At 45.4% G+C, this 13,938-nt stretch overlaps 1 protein-coding gene and 1 long non-coding RNA gene across 36 annotated transcripts in view; one reads left to right on the plus strand and one right to left on the minus strand.

Annotated features, from left to right (window-relative positions):
• Positions 1 to 13,351, plus strand: part of LOC126935817 (uncharacterized) — a 90,181-nt gene extending 76,830 nt beyond the window's left edge. For 2 of the 3 annotated variants that reach the window (XR_007719308.1, XR_007719307.1), the window contains exon 5: positions 44 to 13,351. This is a non-coding gene — a long non-coding RNA (uncharacterized LOC126935817). The remainder of the gene's footprint in view (positions 1 to 43) is intronic. The other variant, XR_007719309.1, reaches the window with a different exon arrangement.
• The window catches only part of TIMM8B (translocase of inner mitochondrial membrane 8 homolog B), a 1,180,384-nt gene that overhangs the window by 263,656 nt on the left and 902,790 nt on the right, over positions 1 to 13,938 (minus strand). The window contains exon 1 of one of the 33 annotated variants that reach the window (XM_050757779.1): positions 10,946 to 10,949. The exons of the other annotated variants lie outside the window; for them this stretch is intronic. The gene's annotated coding sequence lies outside the window, so the exon portion shown is untranslated. Of the gene's footprint in view, positions 1 to 10,945; positions 10,950 to 13,938 lie in introns of those variants that run through there. 33 annotated transcript variants of the gene reach the window in all.

Consider the following 13,938-nt stretch of genomic DNA (forward strand, 5'->3'; position numbering starts at 1 on the left):
CTCAAGGGTGGGGCCATGTCCAGTACTTCTTTCTGTCTTGCAGAGGAGAAGTTCACCAGATGGATTGGCCAGATGGGTCCTGGATCCATTGGGAAGATGCCTGGGAAAATCTGAATTTTCTTGGGGGACTTCTTTGCTTCTAGTTCTCCACCACCAGGCTGGGAGAGGGTCCTGACACCAAAAGTTCGTTTCAGAATCTGCCTTTCAGCCCTTCCCCTGGTGAAAGGTGTGAGTATGGCTGGCATGATGGGATGGAAAGAACACGGGCTTCTCAATCCCCAATCTAGCACTAGTAAGCTGTGGGAGTTGCAATCCTCTCAGACCTCCATTTCCTATTCATAAAAGTGGGAACAGTGGGACTGCTTCTAGGGCTCAGTGACAGGGCACGGCACCATCTAGCACATTAAAGTGCTCAGTTTTTCTTGCTAATGCCGTAAGGAGATTTAAAATATAAATGCATTCCCGGACTGCAGTGTTGCCCCCTTGAATAGAAACTATTGGAGGTTGGGTTCTGAGAATGTGAAGTTTTGAGGCACTCCCAGTGAGACTCTGAGAAGCAGCTATGTTTGGGAATGACAGCTTTTCCATTCTTCAATTCCAGATGCTATTCATAATGAGATGCACTACCAATAACACCTTCTCAGGAAAAAAATGTGTCAATTACCCATTAAATTTATACATTTCAACCTCAGGCACATTAAAAATTGCACCCCTGGACTGTGCATTGTCTCAGCTGTGGTCACAGGACTGAAGGAGAAATCCATGTGGTGTGAGGCAATAACCATGACTGTGATTAGACGGCAGCCTCAATGATCACCTGGTATACACCATGCTGGGAGGCCACTGAGACTGCTCTGCATCATCTCCCAGGCCTGGGATGCGGAGTGTCAGAGAATCAGTCCTGTGTCTCTCTTCTCCAGCATCTCTCAGCTGGATGCACAGGGCTGGCTGTCTTTGTGGTTCAGACTTTCAGGAGTCAAGCCAAATTGAGTCAGAGCATGCTCCTCAGTGTCTGCCCCACCACTGAGAGGGGTCAGCCTTCAGCTGGGATCTGGCAGGCCAGTCTGCACTGCGGGGCTTTCTCGTTGCTGTTGGAGCTTCTTTGCTCCTCGCAGAGTTGGGAAGGGTGGGAGGGCCTCTGTCAGAGCTCTCTGGCCCTTTCTCCATGTTGGCTCAGTCCCTGGGGCTGTGCTTGTGCCTTGATTTCCCTCCTTGGTTCATTGTATTTGTCAGGATTCAGGCAGGAAAACACAAACCAGGCGTGGTGTATCCGACAGAGGAATTTCACACTGGCTATCGAATGTGTAGATGTTGGAAGGCTGGGATGGCAAGAGGGAGACCGAGAGGTGGCCCAGGGCTTATGACCTGTAGGAAGCTGCTGCCCCAGCTGGGGGAGCAAAAAGAAGGAGGTTTATCATTAGGATCTGGGATGCAGAGGAGGAGCAGTGCTGTGGAGGAGGGACCGCTGCAGCTAGAGCTGAGATGATGGAAATGGCACAGCTGCTTGAGAGACATCACCTGGAGAAGAAGGAACGAGAGAAAGAGTGAGAGGAATAGAAGATCAGCACTACTCTCCCAGCATCTCTTATTGAGAGAGCTTGTGAAGAAGTCAGCTGGCAAAGGAGCCAAGTGTGACCGAGCCGTGTGCAGAGAGTGTGCTGGGCCTGGGAGGCAATAGACAAACAATAAGTACATTCAGGCAGTCGGCACATATTTACTAAGTACCTTTTCTTTTGAGATTGAGTCTCACCCTGTTGCCAGGCTGGAGTGCAGTGGTGCAATCTCGGCTCACTGCAACCTCCACTCCTCAAGTTCAAGTGATTCTCCTGCCTCAACTTCCTGAGCAGCTGGGACTACAGGCACACGCCACCATGCCCAGCTAATTTTTGTATTTTTACTGGAGACGGCATTTCACCATGTTGGTCAGGATGGTCTTGATCGCTTGACATTGTGATCTGCCTGCCTCGGCCTTCCAAAGTGTTGGGATTACGGGCGTGAATCACTGTACCCGGCCTCCTAAGTACCTTTTAAATGCCAGACACTGTTGTGATGCTGGGGAGTGAGCAGGGAACAAAATAGAAAACTCCCTGCCATCTAGGAGCCAGCATCTTAGTTGGGGAGACAGTCAGCAAACATATAAAAAAAGTAAAATATGTAATCTCTTAAACGGCAGTAAGAGCTACAGAGAAAAATGAATGCAGGAAGGGGGCAGGGAGTGGTGGGAGTGGGTGGGTGGGCAGGAAAGGTCTCACTAAGAACAGTTTAAGCAAAGACCTGGATGAAGCCAGGCGATGAGACCCGAGGTGTTTGGGGAAGAGCATAGCAGGCAGAGATACAGCAAGGGCAAAGGCCTTGAGGCCTGCCTTGGACAAGGAAAAATAAAGAGGCCCGAGCAGAGTGTGCAAGGGGAGAAGCAGTAGGAGATACAGGAGATAGGGGGATACAGCTGAGCAGTTTGGGCTCCAGAAATAAAAAAAAAAAGGAGGACTCCTTAGGATAGGTGGGCTACCTAAAAAATCTTTATGTAGGTTTTTGTTAGGCCCTGGGCTCCCTCTGACTGATGACCTGGGTGACTTGTACTGACATCCCGTTCCTCCTCTTGTAGGACCATAGAGTGGTCAGAGGATGGGGCTGGAGGACAGACCCTGCAGGGCCGTCATGATGGCTTCAGCTTTGATGCTAAGTGAAATGGAAAACCTTCTGCCCTGCTGAGTGCCCGCTATCTCCTCCCCACACCCCAAGTCAGGAGTGGAGCTCTCTGCCTTGACCCCCAGCTCAATTACTGGGATTCTCCTTCTCCTGATCCCAGCAGACACAGATTCTCAACTAGGCTACAGGCTTCCCCAAAACAAAACCCCTGCCTGTTTACATATCACTGCATGTCTGACTGGGGCTTGGCACCCAGTAGGGGCTTAGTAAATACCCGGTGAATGAATGAGCAGTTAAGCAGATCCTCAGATCTCACATTGGCCACCAGCTTTGTGACTCAGCTGCTCAATCAAAGTCTATGTCAGTTGGGTGCACAAAATCAGTCCATTAGTTAGTTGGAATCAGCCAAATAATAAAGCAGTTGCTTGACTGAATTTCTAAACTGGCCACATGAAACCTGTGTGGTTACAGTCTCAGTCTCTATGAGAACTTTGGGGCTGCAGCGTTACTGCACAGGTGTGTCCGCCCCACCGCTTTCTGGTAATGATGGAGGTTTTTCCCCCCATTTATTAGTGATGAGGGGTTTGTTGGAAATAATTGTATTTTTAGCAGCACAGTTAATGAACTAGCTAAGCATCAATAGATGAAATCATACAACCATTAAACACCAAGAGCAATAATGGGAAACTGCGTCTGGTGGTAATGAAATTAAGTGTCTTTATGAGGTCACTTTATTACTTTTCTCCTCGGCTCTCTTGCCCTCCCAAGTACGTGGTGACTGCTGCTCCTAATTGCTGTTTCACTAAAATGCACAATGCTCTCCATTTGGCGTTTTAAGTTCAGTGTATTTCTAGGGCCTTCAGGATCATTAAACCCTCCACCAAGAGAGTGCAATAGAAGTTGCAGTTATGAAAGTTTCTGGAAGTGGCCCAGTAGTACAGAAGAATGAGGATAGCAGAAAGGGTTGAGAAGGAGTTAAGAAAGACCTGCTGGACTTTACTGAGCCCACACTGTTGAGTCACGTGGTCAAGGTTGAGCCTATGCAACTTTGGCACAGCCTCCAAAGCCAGGGCAAAGTCACTCACAGAGGGACTGGGTGGCTATGGTTTTACCTGTGCTTGAACCATGCTTTTCAGCTTGGGAGCAAGCTCATGTGCATGATTTCCTTTGACCCTGTGACAATCCCATATGATACGTTTTTATTCTCACTTTTCAGATGAGGAAACTGAGGCTCATAGAATCACCCAGGTCCCGCTGCTGTGTAGAGGGCAAAGCTGGTGTGCTTTCCCCATGCCAGAGGTCTTAAGGGTCTGGAGCCAACTCACTTGCTAGTGATTTAAACCTTGTGCAACCAAACTCATGGCACCATACTTAATGCAATAATTCAAGAAATATTCATTGAGTATCTACTGTAGGCTAGGGATACAATGAGCAAAACAGAATCCTTCTCTATCCTCAGGGAACTTAGGAGTAGCTGGGGAGAGTTCCACCAGCAACAATGTGCGGTGAGTTCGGTGAATCAGAGAGAAAGCACCATGTTACGGAAGCTGCTGGCAGGAGGCTCCGATCATATCTATGGGACAGAGAAGCCTTCCTGGAGGAAGCAAGGTTTGAGCTGAAACCTGAAGGATAGAAGATAAATAGATGAAGGAGGGGGAAGAGCGCACAGGCCAGGAGGAAGCCTGCACAAAGGCGTGGCTGACATGTAAGAGAGATTGGTGGCTAAGGAACTGGATTGATTTAGGAGGCATCATCAATCGATAAGGCTAAGAACTGATTCAGTTGTGGGGCTCATGGAGAGACAGGAGTTGGGAATCTGCACTCCCCACCCCAACCCCAGTTCCTGGCATGGTCACCTGTAGGATGGCAGTGCATTTACTGAGACAGGGGGTGCTGTGGAGGAGCCTAACGGTGGAAGTGAGGTTGGGAGAAGATAATGAACGATTATCTTATCTATGGTGATGAAAATGAGCCCTAAAAGGCAGTTCAGCTGACCCAACTTTGTTATGATCTCAGGGTCGAGAACTGAATTAAAACCCCAATGTAGACATGGTGTTAATTATTTCACTGAGGCCACCGATTAAGGCTGTAAACACTGAGTTTGTTTCCACCCTACTGAGAAATCGAAAGGACAGAGTGAAGCTTCAACATGATCGTCACCAACTGGAACAATCAGGCTAAACATGATGAAATGTAACAGGGATAAATTTAAATTACACTCCTTAGGTTCGCAAAATCAGTTGTTTCTGTAAAGGATGAAAAACCTGACTTAACAGCAGCTCATGTCAACAGAACCTAATAGAGTCAGTTGGCTATGAATTCCACACAAGCTGACGTGGTGCTGTGGCTGCCCCTTTGTAAGGGACATGGCTGTGCTGCAGCCAAGCAAGGATAGGCCGAGGTAAACATCCTGCGTGACTCAGCCAATTTGTAGTGCAGGAGCATAGCTCCACTTGTTGTATAATCACAGCCATGTAGCCATAATATGGGAAGGCTCATCACTTGGCTTGGAGCCACTATCGTCTGTAAAAGGTGTAATTGCCCTGCTGACACTGTACAGGCATGCTTGTGCCCAGAGAAAGCCAGAGAAAGCCAGAGCTGTCCGTTTTGTAAATGGATGAGGGGGAGCCAGGACACAGCTTGGCTCGCTTGTGCCCACAGGGCAAGAGTTAAGCTGTTTACCCTGAAGGGACTGCTGGTTGTGTAGCTGTATGTGGGAGCTGCTGGAGCAAGCAGCCGAGACAGAGACAGACAGTGTAAGAGAGCTGCTGAATAAAGTTACATTTCACCTACTTATGGCTCCCTAAGTGTTCCTCCTATCCATCTGCCATTCATCCACCAACTCCCTTCAGACCTCAGCATGGGCTGGAACCTGACCTTAAACTTAACAACTTTCTTCTACTTCTAATGCCCCCTTGATGTACGAGATATTGGAGAGGAACCCATGAAACTTCCTCTGATGAGGATAGAGAAGAACCTGTAAGAAAAGTGCAGCAGTCAAGGAGAGAGGCCAGCTCAGAGAGATGTCTGTAGGGAAGTCAGGGCTGGCTTATAGGCTCGAGTGTTGGGGAGCTGCATGCCGTGTGATTGGAGGGTGTTTCTAACAAAATACCTGAATAAAAAACAAACAAACAGAGGCAAGGGGCATAATTCTTAGCTAACCAGGGGGCCTCAGAGAGAGGGATTTGTTAGGGCTAGGAGAAGAAGGAAGGATGCACCAAGGAAATGATAAAGGATGAAGCATTGCAGAAAAGCCAGTTGCTGTATTAATTCATGTCAGTCATGTGTTTGAGCTCTGATTTTATGTGTAGCCCTGTGCTGTGGGAAATGCTATGAAACAACAGCCACAGAATCAACACCAGTGACTGGTATGGCTCAGATGACCAGTGCTATTCAGAGGATGGTGAGGGGTCACCAGGGAAGAAGCCATGGAGGAGCTGAAGCTTGAGCAGGCCCTTGATGGAAGGGGCTGGGGAAGATGTCACTGCAGGGCATGAGCTGGGCAAGGTGAAGAAATCAGCTGACTGGAGTCTTCAGAAATGGGGTGGAATAGGTAAGGGAAAGCCCAGATCTGGGCGTGGTTTGTGGGCCAGGGAGGAACTGAGATGGGTAGAAGGTGTGGAGGTGAGCTCTTCCCTGGGGAATATAGAGTTCATGGAAGGGTCTCCTGGCTCCTGGCTGGTGAAGCTGAATTGAATGATAACCCTGAACCTATAACTTTCCTTTTGATTGTTTTCTCTCATCATAGTGTGTGCCCTGTGTTGTTGACGACCCTTGTGTTGTGCTGATAATTCATCACAGAGGTGAGTGCCCAGAGAACAGTGAGGAGGGAAGCCCAGAGGCAAGGTTTTGCGGGGAGAAACCCCAGTGCTTTCTTATGAGAAACCAAATGAATGAGATAGGGATGAGCAGGTGATATCTAAATTGTATACAGTCCCCTTCTTCCTTCTTTTCTTCCTTTCTTTCTTCCCTGGTATGGTTTGAATGCATCCCCCCAGAATCATATGTTAGGTACTCCCCAAGGCAAGTGTTGTGAGGTGGGACCTAATGGGAGGTGTTTAGGTCATGAGGGCTCTACCCTCATGAATGGATTAATGCTGCCATATAAAGGGTTTCTGGGAGTGGGCTCTCTCTCTAGTCTTGCCTTCCATCATGTGAGGACACAACGTGCAAGGCACCATCGTGGAAGAACAGAATATCTTCATCAGACATCAAACCTGCTGATGCCTTGACCTCAGACTTCCCAGCCTTCAGAACTGTGAGCCAATAGATTTCTGTTTACAAATTACTTAGCCTGTGGTATTCTGTTATAGCAGCACAAAAAGAAGCCCCCCCCCGACATTCCTCACTCCCTCCAACCTTTATTGAGCAATTGCTGCATAACTGTATTGTGCTAAGGGATGGAGATACAAAGATGACTAGAACACAGTTCCTGCTCCCTAAGAGTTCTCAGTCGAGACACACAAGTAAGTAACACAGCTCTTTGATCTTAAAATGTACTGTCAATATAATAACAGATTTTCAAAGAAAAAAAGTCAGAAACACTACCACAGTCAATGTCCACATTAGCAAAATATTCTGGTTTCAGAAACACTCAAGTGTGAAAAAACAGGTTTTAAAATTGAGCAGTATGAACAGAGTAATCATTTTCACAATAGGAGTGGGCCCATTGACCTATCAGGACATGAAAATGTGGGGAAAAATGTGTCTTGGAATTGATAGTTACAGCGGTGTGATCATTGTCACAACGGGTGGGAACAAAACACCACTGGAACCCACTGGAGGAAGCTCTTAATGCCGTGTGGGAACACCAGACAAGGCTCCTGGCAGGAGATAGTGTTGGAAGGCTGCCTTCTAGGCTAACAGTGATGGTCAAGGGGAGGGTAAAGAGTCCAGAGGAGGTAGGGTTCCAGGCAGAGGGAGCAGCTTTTGCAGAGGAAGGAGACAGAGGCGGGTGTGATTGAGAGCAGCTCTTTGTTATCTTTGTTTGTGATTGTTATCAGCAGTGGAGCAGAGGGGGGCTTCAGTCTGAAGGGGCCTGGACCAGTCTCATCACGAAGACAACAGGGAAGGAGACATGAACACTGCAGGGCAATTGAATGAAACATCTTCGCTGAACTTTCCCATCTCTTGAAAAGTTTTTATGTATTATGTTTACATAAGTCATAAACCAATTGCCTAATGCAAAAATGGTGTGTTCTTGAATAGTAAGAATAGGCAACAGATTTCAATCAATAGACTCAGAATTTTTCATTAAATCTGCTTGCTTATTTCCTTAAACCTTTTCTCCAGGGCAAATGTGCCCTTTAGAAGTGATTGATTGTGTTGCTCCCATTGGTATCCACACTCCTTAGGCTCTTTCTCTCTCTCTCTTTTCCTCTCTCTGCCTCTCTCTCTCATCTTCCCAGTTGTTGTCAAGCAGCTGCCCTCAGCTGAAACATCAGGCAGGCATCAAGGAGTATGTTTTTTGTTCAGATGCGTGCACATGTAAAGCTGTTTCTGAATTGCATCTTTGCAAAATAACCTTTGGGGATCGACATGATGAGGATGCCATTAGCAGGAATTTCATCTGCGTGGATCCCAGGAAGGGGAGAAAGCTACCATAGTGTGGAAAGAAAGCCTAATAAATAAACAGTCTGGAATGTCCTTCCCAGGAAGGCCTGTTGAAAGAGATGAACAGTACTGGATTAATTAATTTTCCTGGGTGGTGCCACTTTGTGTTTCTGGGGCAATACATGGTCTCTTGGGGCCAAGAAGCACCCCTCTGGTTCTGGTCTCTTCTGCATTTATTCAATAAATATCTCAACTCACCATGTGTCCAGGGGAGAGAATCTCCTGGCTGCTCCCTCTGCAGACCCTCTCTGAGTCCCGGGAGGGCCCCGAGTCATCAGAGCACAGAGAATCAGGGTGGGTCCAGGTTCTGAGGGAAACTGCACGGGGTGGGAATCACGTCAGCCTCCTCCTGCTGCTACTGCCACTGGAGCCCCTTCACAGCATGTTTCCTCTTCTGTGAAATCAGCTTGTTTACTATGGTTGACCCTTGAATGACATGGGTTTGAACTGCACAGGTCCACTTTTACACAGATTTTGTTCAACAAACATATTGGGATTTTTTTAGGGGAGGGAAATGTACAACAATTTGAAACAACTCACAGATGAGCCATGTGGCCTAGAAATGTCAAAAAAATTAAGAAAAGCTATGTCACGAATGCATAAAATATGTGTAGATACTAGTCTCTTTTATCATTTACTTCCATAAAATACCCCTAGACAGCAAGACCTCCTTTTCCTCCTCCTCTTCAGGCTACTCAACGTGAAGACTTGAGGATGGAGACCTTTATGATGATCCACTTCCACTTAATAAATGGTAAATGTGTTTTCTTCTCCTAATGATTTTCTTAACATTTTCTTTTTTCTAGCTTACTTTATTGTAAGAATACAGTATATGATACATATGCCATACAAAATATGTGTTGTTTATATTATCAGTAAGGCATCCAACCAATTGTAGGCTATCAGTTAAGTTTTAAGGGAGTTAAGTTTTGAGGGAGTCAAAAGTTATATGTGGATTTTCAACTGCATGGAGGCAAGGGGTTGGCACTCCTGGCCCTTGTGTTGGTCCAGGGTCAACTGCAGTTGATCTCTAAGACTCTGTTTCAGTTCTGTGGCAGTGAAGATACCCATTGCTGAATGTTTAGGCCATGTGCCAGGCACTTTGCTAAGAGCTTTACATATATGATCTCATTTAATCTTCATGGCAACTGTGTGAGGTTCATGCTTTTATTATCCCATTTTACAGATGAGGAACTGAGGCTTAGAGATGTTATGAACTTAGCCCTGGGAAATACAACTGGGAAGTGGCAGAACTGGAATGAGTTCGTGTGTCTGATTCTGTCGCCCACACCTTTAATGCATTATCTTAGTGTGCTTGGGCTGCTATAATAAAACACCACAGGCTGGGTTACTTAAACAACAGACATTTCTCACCGTTCTGGAGGTTGGGAGGTCCAAGATCAAGGTCCCAGCAGAATCTGATGAGGCCTCTCCTCCTGGTTTGTAGATGGGTGCCTTCTTGCTCTATCTTTGCATAAGGGGGAGTGAAGGTAGGGGAGCCAGTGGGAGAGAGAGAGAGTCTTTTACTCTTCTCATAAGGATACTAATCTCATGATGGGAGCTCCACCCTCAGGACTTGTCTGAACCTTTTGTTTTCTAGAGGCTGCACCTCTTAATGCCAACACAAAAGGGGGTTAGGACTTCAACATAAGAATTGTGGGAGGACACAGACATTTAATTCATCATATGCATTATGCAATATTGCTTCCTTCCACGATACAGAAAAAGTATGGGTGGAGAACACTGGGTCACCGTTAGAAGCAGAGTAGGAGGCATACACCTCCCTCCCTCTAGAGGGAGTAGTCAAGGGCAGGCTGCTGTGTCTGTGAGCAGGACACAGGGAACTGTGAAGAGGGCTTCTGTGCACTGCTTATGAAGCCAGATACACCTTGGGGACAAGCTACTCCCCAGGTGTATCTAGGATTGTTTGTGAAGATCCATCTGTTCATTTCACAGATATGTTTTGAACACCTACATTGTATTAGGGTCTGCGAATTCAATGGTGAAACAAAAAGATCGCATTGACTCCTTGGCAGGGCTTGATGGAGGGCTGTGAGAGTATTACTGAGGGGCCAGCCTCGGGCTGGCAGAGAATGTGGTCGTTAAAGTTGTGTTTAAGGAAGTGATTTCTGAACTGACCTCTATAGGATCTGAATGCTTTAACCCGACACAGGAGGGAAAGGCAGGAGGAGGGCCAGTGTGGCTGGAGCTGGAGGAGGGTGTGGAGGGCGCGGTTCTCTAGGGTTTTGCCGGTAACTTAAGTAGTTTGCTATTACACTTAGAACAAAGGTTTTCATCAGGATTTGAATCAGGAAAGCAATGTGAACAGATCTGCACTAACACAAAGTCCCTCTGGCTGCTGTGTGGAAGAGGCTGTAGTGGGAGTTGGTGGGCTGATGCCTTAGACCAAACAAGAGCTGGCAGTAGCTGGGCTAGAGTTGGCAGAGGAGATGGAAAGAATAGGAAGGATCAGTGGGATATTTAGGAGGTAAAATCAGCAAGACATGGGGGGATGGATTGAATTAAGGGTTGCAGGAGACATAATCTACATAAACTGAGATGGGCAAGCACATTTGATACCCTGGTTTAGGAACCTGTGCTTTAGCGGTAATGCCCCTTCTTAATGCTTCCCAAGCTGTCTAGCTATATCAGTCTGGATGACTTCACCTGCATGGTAAGAAATCCCCCAACTCAATGGTTATAAACAATCAGAAATCATCTCACATAGCAGGAAGTCCATGGGTGGTAGCACTTGCCCCAGTGGTAGAATCAGCTCTGTGATGTCACCAAGGACTCAGGCTCCCTCTCTCTCTTTCTGCTGATTCCCACTGGGGCCAGCTTCCCTGGTGGTGGCAAGGTGACCTTGGCATTTCTAGGTATCAGACACCCAGTCACAACCACATTCTTCTCAGGCTCATCTGGCTACACAGAGTCAAGCTGTGTGCTCTGCCAGGAAAATGGGATGACTGTGAAGGCATAGACTGATAAGAATTTCACCATGGATTGCAAATGGGGTCATCTTCTCTGAAAAGTGGACAAATGAACTAACCCAGGGTCCTGTTAGGGGAACTAGACATGGGGGCTCATTGGATTTGTCATGGTGCCCTGGACCAACACATCTCAGATTTTGAATTTCTTAGATCAATAAACACAATACAAAGAGTGGGTGGGGGAACTGACATAGGATTGCTGACTTTTCACTTTCACCTAGTAAATATTAAAAAAAATACCATCTGCTGTCTCTATCATTTCATTAGAAGAACATCTTAAAAGTAAAGAAGAAAGAATCCTTGTGTTTCATAAGTTTAGCATTATTAAACATTTACTCTTTTTCATTTCTTTTATCTGAAATTTGGGAACCAGTCTCTTGGGACCACTCTGAGCTATATATGGCAGAAGTTCTTAACTTGAGTCTGTAGATTGCCACCCTACTGCTAAGGGGTCTGTGGAATAGGAGCCAGAGGCTCCATGAACTTGGGTAGAGAAAAATTATAGCTTTTTTTTTTTTTTTTACTATCTTCTATGTGAAATGTAGCATTTCCTTCAATTACAAATGTGGCAACAAACCAGTCATATTAGCTCTAACTGTGATTTTGTCATTAATAGAATCGCAAATGTTTTCGTATCACATTACAGTTGTTGTAGATATCTGGAAATGTCATTAACACCCACGACTATTTTGAAATCACAGTAGCTCTCAGACTGGCTGCTAGACAGCATGTGAGCTCAGAATTCCCCACAGACTCTCCTGCTCTACATCTGGCCACTTGTGGCAACTTGGTACCTCAACAGGGCAGTCATCAAGCAGCAGATCTGAGTGTTTTCCTGTAGGTGACCCAGACTTTCCAGCATCCCTTAACTGAATTGTTTGTGGATGAATTTGCAGAAGGAGTTGAATCGTTTTAATGGTTTGTGAAGTTTTGCAATCTGAACTGTTCTAACTTGAATTTTTAACTCTCCGTAGGCAGTGCCACCTTGGGTGGCACAGCTGAGTTGGGATACGTCTGATTGCTGAGTGAACTGTCGGAGTGTGATATTTAAAGCAACTTCTTGTGATTGCTGACAGATTGCACGGTGATGCAGGTCGTGCACGGTGCGATAAGCTCTGGGAGAAGCAGAAGTGTTCTCTATTTTTTTTCTGGATTTACTCTGTATTTGTGCAATGTCTGTGATATGAAGTGCAGTCTTACCTGCACACTATGTTACTCACATGTTGTTCTTGCACTATTATTTTGTGAAAATATCACATACCTAAAAAAAAAAAACCTTTGTGAGAAACACTGACAATATCAGAAATAAGAATCATTATTTCTAAAAAGTCACAGGAAATCACATGCAGCACTAGCTAAATTCCAGGTAGGATAGGACTCGTGATCAACTGTGGTAATCCCACATCTGTGCAGAGGTTAAAAGATACTAACAGTACTGAAACCTTGGGTAATCATAAAACCTGTCTTATTTTACTCACTGGTCATAAAATTTAACAAATATTTGACACTTTACTTAATTAATATACAAATGATTGCCTCCTATTTAGGTCTATCAAACAAATTACTTAGGAATCATAAAGAAAATATGATGCTTCAAAGAATGTTAGTGGCATAAAACATTTTATTTTAGCTTTATTTATTATTTATTTTTTACAGACCCAATTTATCTTTAGGCTGGGAAAAGAAAAGGAAGGCCTGATGAAAACTGTGTATTTGGCTTTGTTTACATTAATGAAGTGACTGGACAGAAAAAGTCAAAATGACTTTTTTCTTTTGTGAAAAAAATTATTGGGAATGGAATTTTGAAGTCAGGAAGACTGAAAGAGGACCCACCGTTGTCTATCTGGAAGATGTATCCAAAATGCCCAGTTTTGTGTGCATGTGTATGAAGGAAGTTCAGTTAGAAAAAGCTTGCAGCTTGGGCAATACAGCAAGACCTTGATTCTAAAATTTTTTTTTAAAATTAGCTGGGTGTGTTGGTTGGCACCTGTGGTCCCAGCTACTCAGGAGGCTGAGGTAGGAGGATCCCTTGAGACTGGGAGGTCAAGGCTGCAGGGCGAAATAATAGCGTCACTGTACTCTACCTCAACTCTACCTCGGGGGGGAAAAAAAAGGAAAAGGAAAAGAAAAAGAAAAAAAAGTTCAGATACTTCAAAATGTGGATTTGGCATAAAAACCTTTTCTTGAAGCATTCTTGAAATTTCTTACCAGATGCCAAACAGAAAAAGCCTCACATTACTGGAGAAACTTTATCTAAAGCCACATACAGTGGGAATATGGAGTAGATTTGTGAATAGAAACAGAGGTAAAAACTGGAGGTGATTATTTAGTCAGATGAGGTGCTTCTATGAAGAATAATAGGCATGTCTTGAAGCAAGTTATGGAGGAAGTGGTCGCCTCGCCATTACTCCCACAAGTCACTCTGTGAAACTACAGGTATCCTTCCAGGTAACCACCTGCGTGTTTTGTGCATGATGCGCCTGCTGACTTCAACAAAGAAAGATTTTGTTTTGTGAGTGTCTTCGGAAACTACAAAGGCTGCTGATGTTTTGCAGATGGTATAAAGGTTTTTGTTCTGTTTTGCTTGTGTCAAACAAAAGTGACTCGACAGAAAAGGTTCATTTCCTAGCACAGACAGTGCTGTCGCAATGCGTGGCTGTGCGTGTGACTTCGCCACTTGAGTAAA

Source organism: Macaca thibetana, chromosome 14 (genome assembly GCF_024542745.1).
Source record: "Macaca thibetana thibetana isolate TM-01 chromosome 14, ASM2454274v1, whole genome shotgun sequence".
Classification (NCBI taxonomy): Eukaryota; Metazoa; Chordata; class Mammalia; order Primates; family Cercopithecidae; genus Macaca; species Macaca thibetana.